Source organism: Podarcis liolepis, assembly GCF_965112155.1.
Source record: "Podarcis liolepis genome assembly, chromosome: 8".
In the NCBI taxonomy this organism is placed as follows: Eukaryota; Metazoa; Chordata; class Lepidosauria; order Squamata; family Lacertidae; genus Podarcis; species Podarcis liolepis.
In genome coordinates this window covers 43591775-43614202 of record NC_139560.1, presented here as the reverse complement: position 1 = coordinate 43614202, position 22428 = coordinate 43591775, and the positions used below count along the sequence as shown (strand labels likewise).

General features: G+C 40.5%; 1 long non-coding RNA gene across 1 annotated transcript; it reads right to left on the bottom strand.

The window, feature by feature from the left end:
* Positions 1-11522: 11522 nt before the first annotated feature.
* LOC310713541 lies at positions 11523-21814 on the bottom strand. The gene is made up of 3 exons (XR_014529325.1): positions 21650-21814; positions 14917-15182; positions 11523-11690 (listed from the first exon to the last, which is right to left on the bottom strand). It is a non-coding gene; the product is annotated as an uncharacterized lncRNA (long non-coding RNA).
* Between the last annotated feature and the right edge of the window lie 614 nt (positions 21815-22428).

The following is a 22428-nucleotide window of genomic DNA, read 5'->3' as shown; positions in this document are numbered from 1 at the left end:
GGGCTAAGTAGATGGCCAAGCACACACACACACACATACACACATACCTGGGCTGCTGCAGACTGGCTGATTTGAAAGCACGGGTTTGGTGGGAACTCGTGAGCCTTTGCGGTAGCTGGAGAGGACGGGGGAAATATCAAAAATGGTGCTGTGTGTCCAGGCAAAAGAGAAGGCGCCATGTCGGGTTGCAACTGTAGCTCACCGGGAAGATGGTAAGCGGCCCTTACCTACCATATATGTTGATTTCATATACTTGTCTATGTACATTTTAGACAATTTTTGTGTGACCTTTACCTTATGTGGAAAAATGTGCTCATGAAGGCATATGTAATGTGTGAACCAGGTAATTATAGATCTGTCCAGCAGCAATGTTCATGATTGTGTAGGAACGTTGCAAAGATATGCATCTGTTGTTACATAACTTTTTGCCGAACTTTCTGCTGTTTATTGATTGATTGATATTTATTTACTTAAGAATTCAGACACCACTTTTTATAAGATAAAGCCAAAACTTTAAAAAGTTTTTAAAACACCATTCAAACTGCAGTTAGAAGCAGTTCAGATTACTAAAATCAATTTCATAAAATAAAACAAAGAGCAGGATAAATCAATTCAACAAAAACAGGGAGAACAAACTTTAACCCATGCTTTTGTGGTTTACGTGGGGTGGCCTTACCATGTGGCAGAGTGAGATCGTAGGTGGTAGATCTGGGTGAAATATACTCGGAGTTGAGTGTGGATTTCATGCTCTTTATTCAGCTTATAGTAGTGAGGAATGCCAGTTCCCCCGAAATGTCTGCTTTATATACATTATTTACACAATGGGCCCCACGGGATTGGCTAATCCCGGGATTCTTCTGTCGGCCAATCAGGTTGCGGATTCACTTCCACCTGGAGTTGGATTGGGTGGCTCCTGTGGACCAATCAGACTGCTGCATTCTGGATCCTATTGTTCTAGGACCAATCAGACTGCTACATTTTGGATCCTATTCAGCTCAGTACATAACACTGGGATACATTAAATGCTGCCAAATGGCCAGTAATTTAACTTCTCATCTTTTCAGGTAAGCTACCACTTCAGTTTTGCACCATAGGCTTCAAAGTGCCTTGTGCCAAGGCTATGGTTCACTCATTACTTTTCTCCACTTGAGCTTCCTCCCTGCCAAGGGTGACACTGTTTGTGAGAAGAAAAACTGTATTGTGTGACACGAATGAACCTGTGACTATTAATGGCCTTGTATTTCAAGCAGTGCCTCTAGAACTTCACCCTTCCCAGATATTCCAAGCCTGAGTGCACATCAGAGACCAGCCACCTGTCTTTCTCAGTGTTTGTTTATCTGTACCTTACCTGATGCTGAACAGCTTGTTTGGTTACTGTTGAGGTCACTGACCTACTTTTTCCATTTCTCCTGAGAAGATCATAAAAGTTTTCAGTGCCTTGAAGGTAAAATGCCTAACAACAGGAAAGTTTCATAGTTAATAATTTCACATCGATCTGTCTGTCTGTTGTTGTATTTTTAATATTTGTTGGGAGCCGCCCAGAGTGGTAGGATCAAACCCAGTCAGATGGGTGGCATATAAATAATGAAATTAGTATTTATTAGTATAATTGTCTATGGTCCACATCTCAAGAAAACAATGCACTGTGCACTTACGCTACGTTACTATCTCCCAACAGTATATTACAAAATTTCATTTTAAAAGCGCACTTAAACTGGCCACTTTCATTTTGAAGAAAAAGCAGCAACAGGGCCTCAATATAGAATATGCTCTAAACAGCCCTGAGGGTTCTGCTTATAGCTTTGAAGGTTAAACAACACTCTGTGTGTGTGTGTGTGTGTGTGTGTGTGTGTGTGTTTGGCAGCAAACCGGTGCAGGACCCCAATTCAGATTAAAACTGCATTCTGGATCAAGTCTCTGTCACTGCCTTTTCTTCATAAAAGGGGTCGTTTTGGTTTTTTTAAAAAAGCATGTTATTTATAACATATAATTTTGCTTTATGTGACAAAAAAGCAAAAGAATGTAACTTATAAAAATAAGGCTTTTTGATAATTTGACAAAATAAATGATAAAGAATGAGGGAGTTGTATCCCGTTTTGCTGTAATTTGCTACATGCGTTTAACTAATATGATTAGAAAACCTAGGCTAACTCGGGAAGTTTTTTTTGTATCTGTTGCCACTTTTGTGGTTAGAGAATAAGGCCTCCATTAGAAAAGAATGACAGCTATGTCAATCAGCCCATTGTCTTATGGAAGAAAATAGTAAATGACAACACAGACACTGATGAAGCAAGGTATTAGCAATGTGGTAAGCAGGAGGGTCAGATCCGTAAAGAAGGCTTTGGCAATGAGAAGCTTAAACTCCATTCTGCAATAAACAAGAGACCAGAAGGCTGGTGGGTGCGTAGTGTGAATAAATGACATGGAATATTTTGCTGGGTGAGAAATTGTCTTGGGTGACTTGGGTGTCTAACCAGAAAGGAGGTAGGTACAGGGGATCCAAACAACAGGAGATGATGTCTGCTTGGGTGAGGGTCTTTGCTATTAGGCAGAAATGGTCTTCCATTTGAAGAGGAGAAAGTAGATAGGATTTTAGCCTAGCATAAATATTATTAATTGTTTTCTATTAGCACCCTTCATCTGAAGATCACAGGGCAGTTTACAACACACAAAAACTCACAAAATGATAACACAACAAGAATAAGAATAAAACATGAAAGTGGATATTTATAGAAGAACTCTTCTTCACTTATTAGTCGGAATAGCCAACGAGGGCTTATCATGGGTAGGCAAACTAAGGCCCGGGGGCTGGATCCGGCCCAGTCACCTTCTAAATTCGGCCCGCAGATGGTCCAGGAATCAGCGTGTTTTTACATGAGTAGAATTTAAAATGCATCTCTGGGTTATTTGTGGGGCACAGGAATTTGTTCATCCCCCCCCCCTTCAAAATATAGTCCGGCCCCCCACAAGGTCTGAGGAACAAAATATAGTCCGGCCCCCTGCTGAAAAAGTTTGCTGACCCCTGGCTTAGACTATGTTAGGGCATGTGCTACCATCACTCCAACATCCCTGGGTGTGCCACCCCTCCTTATCCAATCATTCAAGTGTTGAGTGAAGCTCTGCACGGACATTCTAACCACACACATCTGACTGAAAGGAGGATTCTAACTGTTCAGCTGAGTGCAGCTATACTCTCCCTGTAGACCTTTGAGCTCAATGGTTTAACCACACAAGGTCTCTTCCAACTCTACAATTCTATGGTGGTCAGGCAAAAGGGTTATAGATCCTGGGTTTCGGTACATGGGGAGATTAGGATAATTACAGAACTGGAATATTAACTAGAACTGCTCTCATTGTATAAGAGTAAAATATTTCATTTCAAACACAAATAAATCATAAACTTTCCACTGGTCGCAGCAAGGATGGCTATATCTCGGAAATGAAAAGAGTTAGACCGCCTCTCCTTGCCACTTGCCACAGCAAGTGATTATGGAGAAAATTAAGTAAATAGCTGTGGCCACAAAAGAAGTATTCAGAGAGAGATCACTAGATCATGATTGGTTTTGCTTTATTCAATGTATCAAACCCAAATAAGACACTGGATTAGTTATGGGGAGATCTTTTGGGGGTAAGAAAAGACATTGTATAGGGAATGGTGACATTGCTTTAGGTCTGTTAGCCAAATTTGGACATTTGTTTTTGCGGTTGTTGGATTTAATGTTTATGTTATGTTGTTTCTGTATGAAAGAATAAAATAAGATAAATTGGGGGGAAACAGATTGAAAGCTCAGGAGCGGGTGGGGCGTGGAGATGTTGTAGGCAGGTCAGCATGCACACACCATATGCCCTTACCTAGCTGAAATCTTCACAGATTCTTTTGAATGCATGAGCAGAGCTTATTCAAGAAATATTTCATGATAAATTCTCATAGACTGCATTAGCCGAAATTTATACAAAGTCAAATGCCCAATACAGGTTGTTACAAAGATCACCTAAACACTGGCATCAACAAAAAGAAACAGCACTAGTATTATCATATCTATGAATTGCTTCAATATTTTGCAGTCTACTGCATTCCCACCAAGGGAAGTGACTCTTCCCGGTCTCCTCTGGAATGGCAAGGTGCAAACATGAAAAATAATGCCATTGCCTTCATGCCAACCAGAAAAGACAATGCTAACATGCTCAGAGACCTTAGTGATAAATATCTCCTCATCACTGATCATGTTAGATTACAGCCTCGATCACTTTGATCCCAGTCTGTACTTCTGCCAAGAGGATAAACATGAAAAGCACCCATTTGTAAAATTTGCATATCAGCTTACACAAGAGTTACCAGTGACACTGCCTGTTAGTAAGCTCAAAATAACATAAATCCTGCTTCCGTCACCATTATATTTCATTATTAAGATAAACTCAGCAACGTAGGAGTTATGAAATCTTTTTTTAAAGGCTGTCCATATATACTCAGCAGCTAATTATAATCCTCAAATGTTGAATTGGATATTGTAGTTTTGCCTCATTCTTTATTTGACACAGATGGCATTTTATAGTAAAACTACCCATGAAATGATAGTTTTGTCTGGGAAAGCTTTGGTACAGCATAATTGACACAATGCATTTTCAGGAGCTTCACCATTTGGCACTGGCACTTACTGCTTTCATTGAAGAGAAAAGTATGTCAGAATAATTTAAAAGGAGAGGAGGAATGTGATTGGGAAAAGTGACTTGGGCGCTGAACCAGTTAGAGGGATGCTTCCATTTTTGAAGGCACCTGTTCCCCCTTGGATACAGAAGCATTTCCAGTGCTGGTGGATAGGAAATCGAGGAAGGAGTGCAAGTATTTTATCAAGCAACTTCTATATAACAACTTTTAGTTGTTTTAAAAAAACAATCAAGCAGTATTGAATTTTTATGAAATAAATATTGAAATTTTAGACATCTAAATACCATCTGATTTCCCATTCTAGGCACCATTAATATCCCTTACAGCCTGATATCTCCACATGGGTTTGGATAAAAGCCCTTGTCTACCAATGTCCTGTCAGGGTGCCTTAAGGTACTTACCGTATTTTTTGCTCTATAAGACGCACCAGACCACAAGACGCACCTAGTTTTTGAGGAGGAAAAGAGGAAAAAAAATAATCTGAATCCCAGAAGCCAGAACAGCAAGAGGGATCGCTGCGCAGCGAAAGCAATGATCCCTCTTGCTGTTCTGGCTTCCGGGATAGCTGCGCAGCCTGCATTTGCTCCATAAGACGCACACACATTTCCCCTTACTTTTTAGGAGGGAAAAAGTGAGTCTTATAGAGCAAAAAATACAGTAACCCCCAGACCCAACAGGCGAAATCTTGTCCCCATGCACTATTATCGCATGCAGTAATGCTTCTGAGTACCAGCTGCTGGAAACCACAGGAGGCCAGAGTGCTCTTGTGGTCAAGTCCTGCTTGCAGGTTTCCCTCAAGCATCTGAATGGCTGCTGTGAGAAGAGGATGCTGGTCTACATGGGCCATGGGCCTGATCCAGCAGGCTCTTCACATGCTCTTAGCTACAGCCAACCTTTGGAAGAAGCATTGAGCAGCAGGCATTCAAGCCATTTTGGTTTGGGGGAGGGCAGGGCGTTTACAAAAATCCTTGGGAGCTCCTTGGTACATAGAAGAGGAAGGGAAACTCAGGTCAGATAGCCAAATGCATCTTTTCAGGCCCCTCAATCTGACCCTTAGGACTCTCTCCAGGCCACATCCCTCACTAGCTCTGCTTCACACAAGCCTACCTGGGATGTGTCCTTGAACTCTTGTTCGCCTGGATGGAGGAAAGTGTATAGAAACTAGCCTACTGCAGAGGGCACAATGATCCACATGTGGTGGACCTGTAAAAAAAGAGAGAATTTTAGGGTATAACATATAATGAGCTTAAGAAAATGTTTAAATGTACTCCCCCCCCTCAAAAAAAAAAAGCCTGAAGCCTTTCTGTTGTGTATAATGAGTAATGAGATTCCAAAAAATGTGAGGAAAAGTTTTATGTATGCAATAGCTGCAGCAAGAGTCGTAATAGCAAAAGGTTGGGAAGGAGAATTCATTCCTACTAAGCTGGACTGGCAGACGAAAATGCTTGACTATGCTGAGCTAGCAAGAATGACAGGAAGACTTAGAGATGTTTCAGAACAAACATTTTATAGAGAATGGGAAACTCACAAAGTTTATCTAAAAGAACACTGTAAAAATTTAAATTCTTTGGTAGGTATGGATTGATGCCTGCATGACCGTAGGAAATAGTACAAAATCAATACAATTGAGACACTGTAGGAGAGACAAGGGAAAGTGTGCAGTCGAACACGCAATGTAGGAACCACACTGGGATCGGAAGTCACAATGGAATTCTTTATGTATGAATTGAATTGATTGCTTTTGGTAATATGTATGGATTTTGGATTGTTTTTGCCGATTGTTTTTCTCTGTTAATCAAAAAAGCATTAGAAAGAAAGAAAGAAAGAAAGAAAGAAAGAAAGAAAGAAAGAAAGAAAAAGAAAGAAGCCTACTGCACAAAGATAAAATGTACATGAGTTTCTCCACCCACTTTTGCCTGTAGGCCTTGCATACCCATCGCTCGCATGTGGCCTCTGGAAGGTTGACCAGAAGGCAACGTGGGTCTTGGGCAAAAAGGGTTCCTGACCTTTTGCTTTGTCTGCCTGTTTGCCCATTTTTCCAAACATTGTATCCACATGTGGGACTCTTATTCTGTGTGTGTGTGTGTGTGTGTGTGTGTGTGTGTGTGTGTATAGTGATGAGCTCTTAGCCTTCCTTGACAACTGAGCTAGTAGGCATGTTGGTCCTTCAGAATGAAAACAGTGAAGCCAGTGCAATTTATTGGACCAAATTTAGTCATTCAATGCTGGCAGCAAGCTATCACGTCATATGAATCTCCTTTTCTGTGCTCAGGCGTGTTTGGCACAAAGAAGATGGTGCAGTACTGCAATGGTCTGCTGCTTTTTCAAAACAAAGAAGTGTGAAGTTGAAGCAGATGCCGTGTTAATTAGATTATGGATAGGCAGTGCTGACAGGATCCAAGTTTTTTTAAAAAAAAGTCCAGAGGGAAACCAACAAATGAGAAATATAAGCTACCACTGGGAACTTGACAACCAAGAGGGAGTCATGGAATAACACGAGACAGGAATTAACACTATTGGTGTCTCATATATATCCATCTTTAAAGTGTTAGGATCTATGTCAGGGATAGATAACCTGTGCCCCTCCAGATGTTGCTATACTACAGCTACCAACATCCATAAACATTGGCCCAGCTGGCTGGGGCTGGAGTTAAAGCACACCCATGATTAAAGGAAACCAAGCCAAACAACACCACAGGGGTATGGAAAACAGTTTGACCCTCACAGAGCTACAATTCTCAGCACCCTTAACAAGCTACCGTTCTCAGGATTCTTTGGGAAAGTCAGGTGCTTTAAATGCCTGTGTTTTACAGTACCTTGTTGGCAATAGAAAGGATATGTCATGTGTTGTTTCTTTCAGCAAGCAAAAGATTGCTTAACTGATCTTGCACTTTGATGGGACATCGGGAGAGACAGACAGGATAAAGGAAAGAAGACAGTACTGGCATTACTTTCTCATCACTTGACTGCCTGAATCCAAACTTTTTTGGCCTGCTATAAAAAAAAAACCACACATCCCCCCCCCCCATGTGATGAACAGCCCATTATTTTACTTTGAAAATCTGGTCACTCAAACTGCATCCCGCTTTTTGAAATCAAGATTTTGAAGGCTGCCTAGAGTATTATGCAGAGAATTTAGTAAGAGCATTTAAAATCCCTTCCAATTTCATTTTAAATCCTTCCATACAATTGCACCTTACTTTCTCAACCCAATTACTCTGGATTATTTTAAAACAATCACATTTCCTGTGGACCAGATTCTTTTGATACTCTAAGCTGCATTCCTTCTCTGGTCTCCTTAGAATCACACACAATCCACCCGCCCCCCTCCACCCGCCCAATCACTTTGGAAACAGTTTCAAGGACAAATGTTGTAAAACTATGAACACCTGAGACGTCTTCAGATTGTGTTCATTCCTGTGTTAGCACCTCAGTAGTGCCTGCCTTTCATTATATAATAAAGAGGCATACAACAGTTATTCCATCACTGAATTCAACATAGGAAGAGTAATATTCCAGTTAGCACATTTTGATTTAGAATCATAGGACCATAGAACTGTAGAGTTGGAAGGGATCCCAAGGATCATTTAGTCCAACAACTTGGAATCCATTCTCTTTATACAGAATGGCACACACACATTGCAAAGCCATTCTGTAGCTGTTTTTCAGTGGCGTGGAGCACCATGCTTAGGAAACAGCAAGGAGGTATGTTAAAATCTATCTTTAATGCATGGTGCCAGATAAGACATTATTGCTCCGCTTTAGTTCCAGTCTATAATAACAGCGCCCCACCTTACAGGGTTGTAGCACATAAAGAGAATGAATAGAAATGGCAATCACAATAATTTCACATGACTGAGTCCTTGTTCCTCCTTTGTCTTTTCTTCTCCTCTCTTCCTTTTCATTGTTCATCTGTCTTCTTAAATGGTATTCCATTCATTGCTTTGTTTGTGACCTGTCCAAATAAAGACCACAGAGAGAGACACAATTGTTTAAAATTTGTTCTGCAGGAAATGTCTTTTCAGTTCTGCATATGGTTCTTAGTGTCCTTTGGAATTTCAGTGAGAAATTTGGTACACAGAAGAGTGCAAGTTTAAAATGCATGGGTGCAATAATGTTAAGCTATTTTAAACTTCATTGATTTCAATGTAAGAGAGTTAAGCGTGTGTTTAATTTTGACAGGATTGCACCCAAGTTAAAAAATGGTAATTGCATTCTGGGTTAGTCTTTAAAGTGTGCTATCATTGATGGGTTATGCTCAAATATTTGCTTGCACATTGAAATCCCCCTCCCATTTTATTTTTGTATTCCACTGAGTTAAAGATTCTGGCAACAATTCAGCAGAAATGCAAATGCATTTTAAGCTAATTGATTTAAGCAGGACATATGAGATCCATGACTAAAACTGCAGCTTAAGTCATGAGAATGAGTCCTATTGAACACAGTTGGACTTTTTCTGAGTAAACCTGAATAAACACAGATTTGGTCTGCATCTCTCATTCCACAGCTTTCAGCGGGAATGAGTTGCAGATAATTTCAGCTGGATTGTTGCAGCCATAACTGCATACAGAATCTCTATGCATTAATTTCTTTATAGCTACACTTTTTCCTCTTTCAAATGTATTGATAGAGATCCTTAGTGGTGTGAAATTACAAAAAAGATAGACAGAAGGGAATAAATAACGCTTACAATGGGATACACAAACAGAAGACTTGATAAACAGAAACCTAATTTTATTTGCTTAAGTATTTATTTGCCTTTTGGCAAAAATAATTAGAACCCCCTCCCCCACCTCTTTCCAGAAATTAGAATCAACAAGATTGTCTTCCAGGTCTACATTTGGAAATGACCCAAGGAAGTCTATTAGTCTATTGGGGGGGGGGTGCACATCAAAGCCTTGGCAAAGGACCAAACAAACTGAAGAGAAGCTTTTTGACTATGGAACTGGTAAGAGATTAAGCACCAGAAAATTACAACGAAGACTTCATTAGTGTTTAGCAAGATTCTGCTTGTGGAAATAGAAGGGGGCAAGTAGCTAGAGACAGTTATTTTTACTGACACCACACTGCTTTCGTCTTATATAAAACCTCTGAGATGAATTCATTCTAATACACATCAGAGCACTGAAGCACAGAAGGAAGTCTTCAGCTCTAACTAGCAGTTCCCCCCAAAACAATGGTTGAACAATGACTTCCCACTTTTATTCACACTGATCTCATAACATTTCAAAGTTAATTATAGAACACCAAATATTTGGAGCAATATCCTTCTAAGTGAACAATCGAAAAGCAAAAATCAACACAAGAATACTGTCACCGGATATGTATAATATTTTCTGAAACAAATGAAAGGAAAGTAATTAAGCCATATATAATTCCTTAACCAAGAATAAAGTTTTTTTAACCTACATGTTCTTCAGAGGTACTGTGCTAACACTGATGAGCTAGGTTTTTTCCATATGATTCAACAAGAAACAAAGCTTTTTTTAAAAAAAATGGAAGTCAGATTCAACAAAGCCACTTTGGGTGCTGCAATGCAAAGAGTGATCCTCGCCACAACTTTAAAACAACAAATAAAAACATAGCCCATCTAGGCATTCCACATTTTCCAACAAAGCCTTTCGTTACAAAAAATATTGATGAAAAGCTGCATTAATAAATGAGCCTTTGGTTACTTCGTGGTGGAATCATTGCTTGTCTTGTCCATCACACCTCATCTTGCAATAACAGCTAACAATGTTTAGTAGAATGGCTGTGAATGTTCAGTTCTCCTACTCGAAGTCCAACAGCTGTTTGAAATTCCCACCTGGTTATGCTGTACTTTTAGTTCTAGGGCATACCATGAAGATGGTCTTTGGAAGACTGTTGCATTAGGTTAAACTGAAGATCCTGTTTTCCCAAGATGGCAGGAATTCTACAACTTCCTGCAACAGCTGTTCATTTCTACAACTCCTGACAACGTGGTCCTCTTCCTATTATTGAAATTCACAGACATTTCCCAATAGTCCACCTTTGTCTGGCCTACTTTCCTCTCTTTGGTCGCTTCAGGCAAATTGTATATTCAGCAATCTCCTGATTTGTTCTCACACAAATTGTGTGGAGGTTATATGCCATTGCCATCAATTGCTTGTTCTCCTGCACTTTCCGCTGTAGCTTCCCATTACTTTTCCCACCTTGGATATTTTTTTTTTCTTCGGGTGGGTAGGTGAGATAAACTCATTGTGCAAGAGTGCTATTTAGCCATTGCTGCTTATCACAATGCACTCACTTCCTTTGCAGAGGGGTATGAAGAAGCACTCTTGCACATTTCTGCTTTCTGCACCCCGACCAGCAGCAAGACAAGAACAGGAGGCAGGACAACTACAAAGCAGGTAACACTTTTGCCACTGCTTTCCTTTTTTTTACTACTCCCTACTGAAGGGAGAGGAGAAATGCCCAACCACCCTGTACTCTGGACTAAGATGGTGACGACCGTGGACTCACCAATGTGGATGGATTTTAGACTGGGGAGGGGGGCTAAAGTTTTGTTTTTCTGCTAGTTAGTGGGTAGGAATATTGCTTTCTTTATTGTCTGAGGATTGCAAACAAAGTTTGTGACTTTTCATGGGGCTGGTGTGTTATTTTAGTTTTCCCATTAGCTGTATGTTATATAAAATATTAATGTACAATATGATCCCCTCATTTTTTTCTATGGCATTATATATTTGCATATATTTTTCTTTAATGTAAGTCACTTGGAGACCTTCTGGTGACAAGTGACTTTATTAGCATAGCATAGCATAGCATAGCATAGCATAGCATAGCATAACAACAACATAACACAACACAACACAACAACGCTGTTCTGTTCCTCCAGTCCAGTCCAATAGGCAGAGTGGAACTTCCATTTTCCTTTGAGGGAAGCAAAGGGGAACACTTTTTTTTGCAACTGGACAGGTCGTCTTTTCTTTGTACCAGACTCCTAGGGCAAGTCCTGAAATTCTCTCCAGGAGTCCCTACCTTCTCCTCAGCAGTGGTGGGATATCTACTGTAGAAGGAGAGTCACTTGACACAAGCCTGGTTTCACATTCTAGTGCCTAGGATATGAAGATAAAATTCTCAGGACTGAAAACTCAAGAAAGGATGGAAATATATGTGTCAAGTTAAACCTTCATGGAATCATCATTATTAAAATAAAATATTGCACTCACAAGTCTAATGTAGGAAAACAAGTTAGGATCTTTAATTTGATACAGTGGAGTTGGCCAGCTACAGCTCAAAAGCTGCTCAGTCAGGAAAAGCACGGCTGAAAATTTGCAAATTGACATGCTTTGACTTTTCACTTCCAATTATCTCCTTGGTAACATTTGTTGCATTCATCACGTATTCTGGCACCAGGGCAAGGCATAGAAATAGCCCTGAGTCTGGTTTTGTTTTGCATATTCAACGGCAGAATGTTTTGCATGCCTTTAAAGAAACTACCATTCATGTCGATTTAACCTTCTGCCATTGTTGGCATCTACTGGACCCCATTGCCCAACAAAAATCGACATGCAGCTTTTCAAGGGAAATTCTTTTCTTTTCAGACTATAGATATTATCGGGCAAGGATGAGGTCAAGCATTCTGCACTGCCTCCATTATTTTATATGCGGTAATCTTATGGATGGGGGGGAAGTGCCTTCAAATGTATCAACTCTGGTAGTCAGCAGCTAGGAAGAAAGTTTTTAATAAGTAAGTTTCATAACACAAATTAATTAATTTTAAAACACTATAAATAAAATTAAGGCCTATTGGATTCCATGCTTTTTCCTATGGATCTGCTATTCTATTCCTAGGTAAGGTCGGGCTTACCAGGCAAGGCTTACCATCCCCCTCTCTGTAGATAGCAGCACGAAGCGAAAGCAGTCTTTTGCAGCAACAGAGAGGTTTATTGAACACAGCGCAAACATTCAGCGTCCATTCTCATCATGCAGGTGCTCCCATTGAGTTCCTCCCACTTCCCTCTAGTTACTTCCGTCTTCCCGTCTCCTCACCACGTGATCCCTCTACCACTGAGCCTTCTCAGAGGCTACCCTATCCAGCCGCCTGGCTCTCGGGCTCATGGGATGCATAGTTTCTAGTGAGGGAGATTCAACCATCTCTCTCTCTCCCTGTTCCTCTCCCCTTGGTTGCTCTTCTCCCAGCTCAGCCCAACTGTTAGTTCCCGAACTGTGTCCTTCCGTGAACCATTGCTCTAGGTTGATACTATCCTCCTGCTCCAGAGGAGCTTCAGGATTAGGCCCTTGAGCAGAGGGAGAGGGGGCTCCCACCATTCTTCCTCAGAGCAATACCCTTCAGTCTGATTCCTGACAGTAAGCATGTATAATTTCTGAAAACAGAGATTTCATTTTACATGTTTTTACACTTTTCTGGTTATCTTGATGAGTAGTGTTAACAAAATAGTCTTATCCTCTATACTGAATCTTTTAAAATGTGCTTAATCTAGTTCCCAAGAAATAATCCTTCCAAAAACAAATTTCAAAGGTTAATATTGTACTCCTTTTCATATATATTAAGCCTGCAATCTGTTCATTTCAGCAGATAACTTAATTTTTTGTTTTATGTGAAATTTCAATAGAGGGAAAGTTTATTCCTTTTATCTGCACCACTGTTGATTTAATAACCTATTCAGTTATATCGCCCATATTGGGAGTATCGTCCATATAGGGAAACACTGCTTTATATAAATGTACAGTGTTACCATAATTGGAATCCAGTTCAAAGTGATGACCCCTGCCTCTCCCAAATGCCACCAGAAGGGATTCTGCCTCTTCAGAACAAACATATGGAAATCAGCCACAGTTGTTATCTCTCCTGCATGGATTGTATTCTTTTTAATGGATTGCTGTTTTAATTCATTATTCTTATTTTAAATATCTACTGACAGAAAGTTCAGGACAGGCAATATTATTGGCCAAGAATGGGATGGCAGTCTATAAAGGAGCTCTAAATCTCCAAGTCTCTAAATCATGAAGCATAGATATTTATGGTACTGGAATGAACCTCCACACCAAGTGCAGAAGCAAGAAATGTCTAACTTCCAGATGTTGGGGACAAACAACAGTACTGTACTGTATTTATGTATTGTATTGTATTGTATTCATGGTCTGCTTGTGACCTTTCCAGAGCCACTTGGCTGGCCACTCTCAGAAACAAAATGGTGGGCTAGTTGGACCTATTGTCAGATCTAACAGGGCTACAGGAATTAAGGCAGGGGTAGTCAACATGGTGGGTGGCGCTGTGGTCTAAACCACAGAACCTATGGCTTGCCGATCAGAAGGTCGGCGGTTCGAATCCCCGCAATGGGGTGAGCTCCCGTTGCTCGGTCCCTGCTTCTGCCAACCTAGCAGTTTGAAAGCATGTCAAAATGCAAGTAAATAACTAGGTACCGCTCCATCGGGAAGGTAAACGGCGTTTCCATGCACTGCTCTGGTTCACCAGAAGCGGCCTAGTCATGCTGGCCACATGACCCGGAAGCTGTACACTGGCTCCCTCAGCCAGTAAAGCAAGATGAGCGCCACAACCCCAAAGTCGTCCGCAATTGGACCTAATGGTAAGGGGCCCTTTACCTAGTCAACATGACACCCTCCAGATGTTGTTACCCTCATCTGCTACATCCTGCATGGCCAATGGTAAGGAATGATGGGAGCTGTAGTCCAGTAACATCTGGAGGGCATCAGACTGGCTATCCTTGGACTAAAATGTGGCCCATATATTTCTCTACTGTATTTAAAGCATGTGACTGAAAACAATGATTGACTACTGATGTGGGAGGTGTGTGGTGATAGTCTAAGCCCATTAAGTGTTTGTCACAAACTACCCTAGGGTTGTTGTGGTGACAGAATGGGGTACCCCCCTTGTTTGTGACCATGAGGTTGTTGTTATTAACCAACGATTAGAAGTCAGTGCGTGCTGACTGAAATTCAGAGGCTCATGGGCTATTGTCAAAGGGATTTTATTTGACTATATCTCCATTATGCCCAACATCCTCGCCCTGGCCTTGGCAGTTCTTTTTGCCCCAGAATAAGTGGAGGGGAAAAAACAAACCCAAAAGAATGTTTGAGGGAAGGGCCTTTCTTGACATTTGCTGTGTTTGGGCATGAAAATAAAAAAGGCACAAAAATATTCAATAAAAATCCAAAGGTTAGATAAAACACAATTATTATTTCTAAAACTGGGAAGGTATTATTAGTTTCAGCTGCATGCCATTCCCCAAACTTCCTTGAATTACCTTGGTGTATTGTGATGTGAAGTGAAGGAGAGATCTTGCCTTAGGCACAAGATAAATAATGGCCTATTATTTGGTACAGACTGCATCAGGAAATGTCTACTCTCACTGGTTTTGCTCCACAGCTGAAAGAGGAGCAGAGAGGACAGTCTTACACCCATTGGACTGGTGGAGAAAGCTAAAGTCTCGGGTTTGTCAATGATTTGGCCTGAGTTTGAGTTCAACTGATACACAAATATAATGAAAGGGATGCTGTTAGTCCTGAAGACCTCTGAGAGAGAGAGAGAGAGAGAGAGAGAGAGAGAGAGAGAGAGAGAGAGAGAGGGAGAGAGGGAGGGAGAGAGAGAGAGAGAGAGAGAGAGAGAGAGAGAGAGAGAGAGAGAGATTATCTGAGTGAGGAAAGAGAGATAATTGTGTAACCTTGGCTAACTGTGAAACAATTATTTTCCAAGGTTTCTCATTATTATTAGCTGCACAAACCAACATGAGAAAGAGTGTGTGTGTGCTGAGACTTCCGGTCGGTGCCAGCGCTTAATGGCGGTCCTAGCTCCGAGCTCCGGAGAAGGACTGCTTCGCAAGTTCGGGTCTTACCCGCTACGGCAAGCGGGGGACCCCTAAAATCCCAGGCGCTGAAGCCTGAGAACAAGGAGACTCGGTGGGCACCTTTGCGCCCCCCGGTACCGTGAAAGAGCCTTTTTAAAGGCTACGGATCGACATCGGGAGTGAGCGCGGTGCTGAGAGTCGCTACCCAGCCTGCGAAGTGAAGCCGCGTCGCCATAAGCGGAGAGCGCCGATTCCTTCCTGAAAAGAAAATCTGGACTGAATCCCCGTGAGTAAGAGCTGAAATATAATCGGGACTTTTCAAATTTTAAAAATTGGGCTAAAAACGGGGGAGATCTAAACAAAGGAAGTCTGCCTCCCCCCGACTGCATGAAAGTGAAAGCAACGGAGCTCTAAACCTGCATCCGTTTAAACCAGCTCTTTGATCAGCTTAACCGGACATTCTGACCCTTTGATCTCCCCTCTAGCTAGCAGGGCAGAGGGGAGGTGAATTTGAGCAATAACTGCAAGATTTGTTGGAAGTAAAAAACCTCTGCTGTCTCACTTATTTGAAAGCATGAAACGGTCTGCCTTCTTAGTACACTGAACTGACTTTTTCCTGTGAAGTGATACTCTGATACAAAGTTTCCACAGTGCCTGGCTACTGTACAATACAACAAGAAGTAGCATAAATAGGGCAACTGTGGCAATTTGAAGCAACAAGCTTTTAGACTTTTGACTGGGTTAATCTCCCTTTTTATATTTTGGACATTTGGGACAGTCTCCTTTGTCTCTATACTTGGAAACTTTGCTCTATGGCCATTTTGATTTGCTCCCTCTAGAGGACAAAGTGAAGCCCGGCACGGCCTAAGACAGTGGAATTTTCCAAGGGAGAATAAATCCCGTGGGAACTGACCTTGACATGAGTGGCACACAAGAAGAGATAGTCACAAGGGCCAAGACCAAGCAACAACAACAACAACAGCTGCAACAGTTACAGGCAAAGAAAAGAGGCTCAATTTCAGGCGCAACAGTTGGATCAACAGGAACAACAGCATCAACAGGACAAGACAAAGGAGCAGCCGTCTCTATGGAAGCTGTGACAGATGCCTTGCTTAAGATAAACCAAACTCTGGAGTCTCTGACAAAACAGACTTCAGAGAATACACTAAAATTAGCAGAAATTTCAGCAAGATTAAACCAGAATACAGAATCTATAAATAAATTGGTGGAGGAAAACGCCACTACGCGTCAAATTGCGGAAGACGCCAAAGCTACTGCGGGAGAGACACAGGAGAAATTAGAGCCGATTGCCAAGAAGGTTTATGAGCATGATGCAACCTTGGCCTTGTGGGAGCTACAGAGGAAAGAGAGAAATTTAAAAATAAGATTGATCCCGGAGAATGAAGGAGACAACCTTGTGGAATACTTGACACAGGAGTTTGTGGATTGTTGGGAACTCCAGGAAGACGAATTCAAAATTACGACTGCCTTTAGATTGGGTAAGAAGCAAAACAGAAAGACTCCGAGAGATTGCTTGATTACACTCAGATCCAAGGAGGAAAGAGACAAAATATTGGGACTACACTTTGAAAAGGCCTTGCAGATTGGAAACTCAGCTGCACAGATCTTTAAAGACATCCCAAAATATTTTCTGGACTTAAGAAACTTCTACAAGGACTTAGCCCTTTTATTAAAGAAAAACGCTATTCGTTTCAGGTGGGAATTCCCACAAGGGCTGTCATTTGACTTTAAGGGAAACAAGGTGAAAATAAAGACAATTCAAGATAAAGACAAATTTTTGGCAAGATACCAGGAGGACTTACAGAAGGGGACTGTTGACGTACTTGCAGAACAGAGGAGAGCATTGGATATCTTGAATCTCTCGTTTGGACAAAAACTACTACCATCAGAAGAAGAGCAACAACTTGGAGCTGTTGGAGGAGCCTTAGAAAAATAACAAGATGGCTCTGCAATTCCTCAGTTGGAATTGTAATGGGCTCAATGGGCCTTTGAAGAGAAGACAAGTATTTCATATATTGAATAGAGAACAATTGGACTTGATATGCTTACAAGAAACTCACATAACCAGAGCCCACAGGAGATTACTTTTAAATAAAAGGCTAGGACAAGAATTTATTTCATCAGACAAGGTTAAGAAGAGAGGAGTTGTAATATATGTGAAGGAGAAATGGGCTCCAAAAATGATATTCAAAGATGAACAAGGGAGATATCTGGCTGTGGAGATACAAGTACAAGGAGAAAAATTCTTAGTTGTTGGAATTTATGCACCAAATGAAGGTAAATCCGACTTCTTTAAGAGACTTCATGAAACTTTGATGGACTATCTGGACTACAATATGATAATTATGGGAGACATGAATGGCGTGGTCTCCACTAATATGGACAAGGCACAAAGACTTACAGTCACCAAGGAAGGGAGACTCCCTAAGACTTTTTTCGAAATGACTGAAAATATGGACTTGATAGATATCTGGAGAACAAGGAACCCTCTGGAGAGAGAGGGAACCTTTTTCTCCCAAGCAATGATGACCTGGACCAGAATCGATCAAATCTGGGTTACTAGTGGAATGGCTCCGAAGATCAAGAAAGTGGAAATCTGCCCAAAAACTTGCTCCGACCATAACGCCGTGAAGATGGAGATGAAACTCACAATAACTGGTCAATTTAGATGGAGAATGAATGACACCCTCTTTCGAGATAAGGAGATTCTCACGAAGGCCCAAAAGACCCTAAAAGACTATTTTGAAATAAATTTGAGGACCGACGTGGAGAAAAGAGTGATCTGGGACGCAAGTAAAGCGGTGATGAGAGGATTTTTGATTCAACAAAACTCAATAAAGAGGAAAAAACAAAATGAGAAAAAAGAGAAGATTCTGGAAATGATAAAGGAAGGAGAGAGGAAATTAAGAACAAAACCAAAGTCTCAGGACATTTTAAGAGAGATTAAATTATACCAAACACAATATATGGAATTGACGAACCAAGAGATTGAATGGAAGATAAGGCAAATGAAGCAAAAGACTTTTGAATCAGCAAATAAATGTGGCAAACTTTTGGCATGGCAATTGAAGAAAAGGCAGAAACTAAATACAGTTACAAGCCTAGAGGTGGATGGAAAGAACATATCCAAACCCAATGAAATTAGAAATTGCTTTTTAAGCTATTTTAAAAAACTTTATACCCAAGGCCCGCAAAATGAAGAAGATATAGACAAATTCCTCGGAAAATATGGACTACAAAACATCTCTCATCAAAGTAAGATGGACTTGAACCAGAGAATCTCAGAACAAGAGATAGAGGCTGCCATTCAGAATATGCAACTGGGCAAATCTCCAGGACCAGATGGACTGACTTCCAGATACTACAAATCGCTGAAGGAATGGTTGACTCAACCATTAAGAGAAGTTTGTAACGAGATCCTTGAGGGAAAAAAGGCACCTGAATCGTGGAAAGAGGCATATATTTCACTCATACCAAAGTCAGAGACTGAAAAGACCCAACTCAAGAACTACCGCCCAATATCCCTGCTTAATGTGGATTACAAAATTTTTGCAGACATTTTGGCAAAAAGATTTAAAAGAGTTTTGATGGAGAAGATCCATAAAGACCAAGCAGGCTTTCTCCCTAAAAGACACCTAGCAGATAATGTAAGGAATGTAATAGATATTTTGGAGAAGTTAGAGGTGAATATAAACACCAAGGCAGTATTGATCTTTGTGGATGCGGAGAAGGCCTTTGATAATATCTCTTGGAGTTTTATGAGGAAGAATCTTCATGGGATGGGGGTAGGTCAGGGCTTTGAGAATGGTATGGCTGCAATATACTCTGAACAAAAAGCCAAACTGATTGTAAACAATGTTGTGACTGAGGAACTTAAGATAGAAAAAGGAACACGACAGGGGTGCCCGATTTCCCCATTACTTTTTATTTCAGTTCTGGAGGTGTTGCTGAATATGATAAGAAATGACCAGCAGGTCAAAGGTGTGCAGGTCGGAGCTAAACATTATAAGTTAAGAGCGTTCGCAGATGACCTAGTATTGACTTTGCAAGAGCCAAACACTAGTACGAAAAGGGTTTTAGAAATAATACAACAGTTTGGCCAGGTAGCTGGATTTAAGTTGAACAAGCAAAAAACCAAAGTTTTAGGGAAAAACCTAACAGATATGGAAAAGGAGAAATTTCAAGAGGAAACAGGTTTGACTGTGGTCAAGAAGGTAAAATACCTAGGGGTTTATTTAACATCTAAAAATCAGAATTTGTATAAGGACAACTATGAAAAATGCTGGTCAGAAATCAAGAAAGACTTAGAAATATGGTCAAATTTGAAACTGTCAATGTTAGGCCGAATTGCAGTAATTAAAATGAATGTATTGCCTAGAATGTTATTTTTGTTTCAGACCTTGCAGATTATTGATAAGATGGAATGTTTTAAGAGGTGGCACAAAGATATCTCGAAATTTGTCTGGCAGGGCAAAAAGCCCCGAATTAAATTTAAAATATTGACAGATGTTAAGGAAAGAGGGGGTTTTGCCCTGCCGGACCTAAAATTGTACTATGAGGCAGCAGCTTTTTGCTGGCTCAAAGAATGGATGCTCCTCGAGAACACGGACATCTTGGATCTGGAAGGTTTCAATAACACTTTTGGTTGGCATGCATATCTTTGGTATGGTAAAGTTAACAGTGCCTTTAAAAATCACATTGTCAGAAAAGCATTGTTTAATGTTTGGATAAGATATAAAGATTTATTGGAAAACAAAACCCCTAGATGGGTGTCGCCAGTGGAGGCTAAAGCAGTGAAGAAACTCAATATGGAGGTCGGATGGCCGAAGTATTGGGAAATTTTAGAACAGGATGGAGATAAGTTCAAACTACAAAGTCAGGAGAAATTGAAGCATAAAGTAGAAAATTGGTTCCAATACCGCCAAATAATGGAATTTTTTAAACAGGACAGGAAAGTCGGTTTCCAGGTGGAAAAATCAAAATTAGAAACTGAACTGTTAGAACCCAACACTAAGAATCTATCTAGAATGTACAACTTGTTGTTGAAATGGAACACACAGGATGAAACAGTTAAATCGGCAATGATTAAGTGGGCTCAGGATGTTGGACACAATATTATGTCAGCTGACTGGGAATGGTTATGGAACACCGGTATAAAATTTACGGCATGTAATGCCTTAAAGGAAAATATTATGAAAATGGTATACAGGTGGTACATGACCCCAGTCAAGCTGGCAAAAATCTATCATTTGCCCGATAACAAATGTTGGAAGTGTAAAGAGACTGAAGGTACCTTTTATCACCTTTGGTGGACATGCCCGAAGATTAAGGCCTTCTGGGAAACGATCTATAATGAAATGAAAAAGGTACTTAAATGTACCTTTCCTAAAAAACCAGAGGCCTTTCTCTTGGGCATTGTCGGCCAACTGGTGACAAAGAAAGATAGAGCTTTTTTTATGTATGCCACAACAGCAGCAAGAATACTCATCGCAAAGTATTGGAAGACACAAGATTTACCCACTTTGGAAGAATGGCAGATGAAAGTGATGGACTATATGACACTGGCCGAGATGACAGGCAGAATCCGTGACCAACGAAAAGAGACGGTGGAAGAAGAATGGAGAAAATTTAAAAGCTACCTTAAGGACTACTATAAACTTAATGAATGCTAAAATGTCGTGGTTTTCAGAGACAAAGGGGTACAGGGATATAAGGTTAGACTATAAAAGAGGACTAAGATGATTGAGATTGGAAAGTAACAATTGGGAGTTGCTAGTTGAACTACGGACATTGGGATGCAGAGAGGGGGGGTATGGGGAAGTCCAAGAAAAGAGGTTTATGAAAATATGTTTGAAACTATACGTGTATGTTTGTCATTTTTAATGTTTGTTTGTTTTTTTTAAAAATGTTGCAAAACCAATAAAAATTTTATAAAAAAAAAAAAAAAGAGTGTGTGTGTGCTAAAGAGGGGGTTGCATGTGGTTCCTGAATAAGTACATACATGTGTTCACATATTATTATGTGCTGATTATATTATTATTATATTATATTATATTATATTATATTAATCTATATACTCTAAGCTAATTTTTGCCTGCAACCTGATTTGTGTCACCGTCAGCAAACTTTTATCTTTGGCTGTGAAATTAGAGAAGAGGCTTCTGCCACTTACCAATTTGGCTGGGGCTGACAACTGGGGCATCTTTCCATGCTTATATCATGTCTTGCCCACTGAAAGAGAGAGCATTTTACAGAAGCAGCTGAGAGGCTGCAAATACTCTTGGTTGCAACAAGAAGTGGCAGTCACTCTGGAGCTGTTGGCCTGTGTACGAGGAATAAACAAAATTCACTACTGGACACATAAAGTTGCCCTACACTCAGTCATATCATTTGTCCATCTAGGTCATGTTGCAGGTATTAAATATTCCACAGTTTGAAGTGACTGGAAGCATAAGAACTGACTCCTTTGGAAATGAAATATTGCCCAGGCCCATAGAAATATTATTCAAACTTTTACTGGCAGAACTTTCTTCAAAACAACATTAAAACATCAAAAACATCCATACAATATCTTGTGATGTCCAGCACAGGCTCAGCATCCTACAAAATATGAAATAATTCAAACAGACCTATAAGCAAAGGTCTTTCTCTCTCTCTCCAACCTCCTTTCCAGCCTCCAGGTTGTTTGTTCCCTCTTCAGGAGAGCCATTTACATGTATTCTTCTCTCTGTAGCATTCAGAGAAAAACTCCATTTGCATCTTTGCCTTATTAAGTTTTGGGAGTCAAAGATTCAAAGCAACACCCTTCACAATGGAGATTGCAACTCAATACCTCTCACATGATCCCACGTTACAACCCCAGTGTTAGCAATACACATTTAGCCATTTTGCATTACAAACCTTCATTAATGCATATACATTTTTCTTTTCTGTGTGAATTAAACCATTATA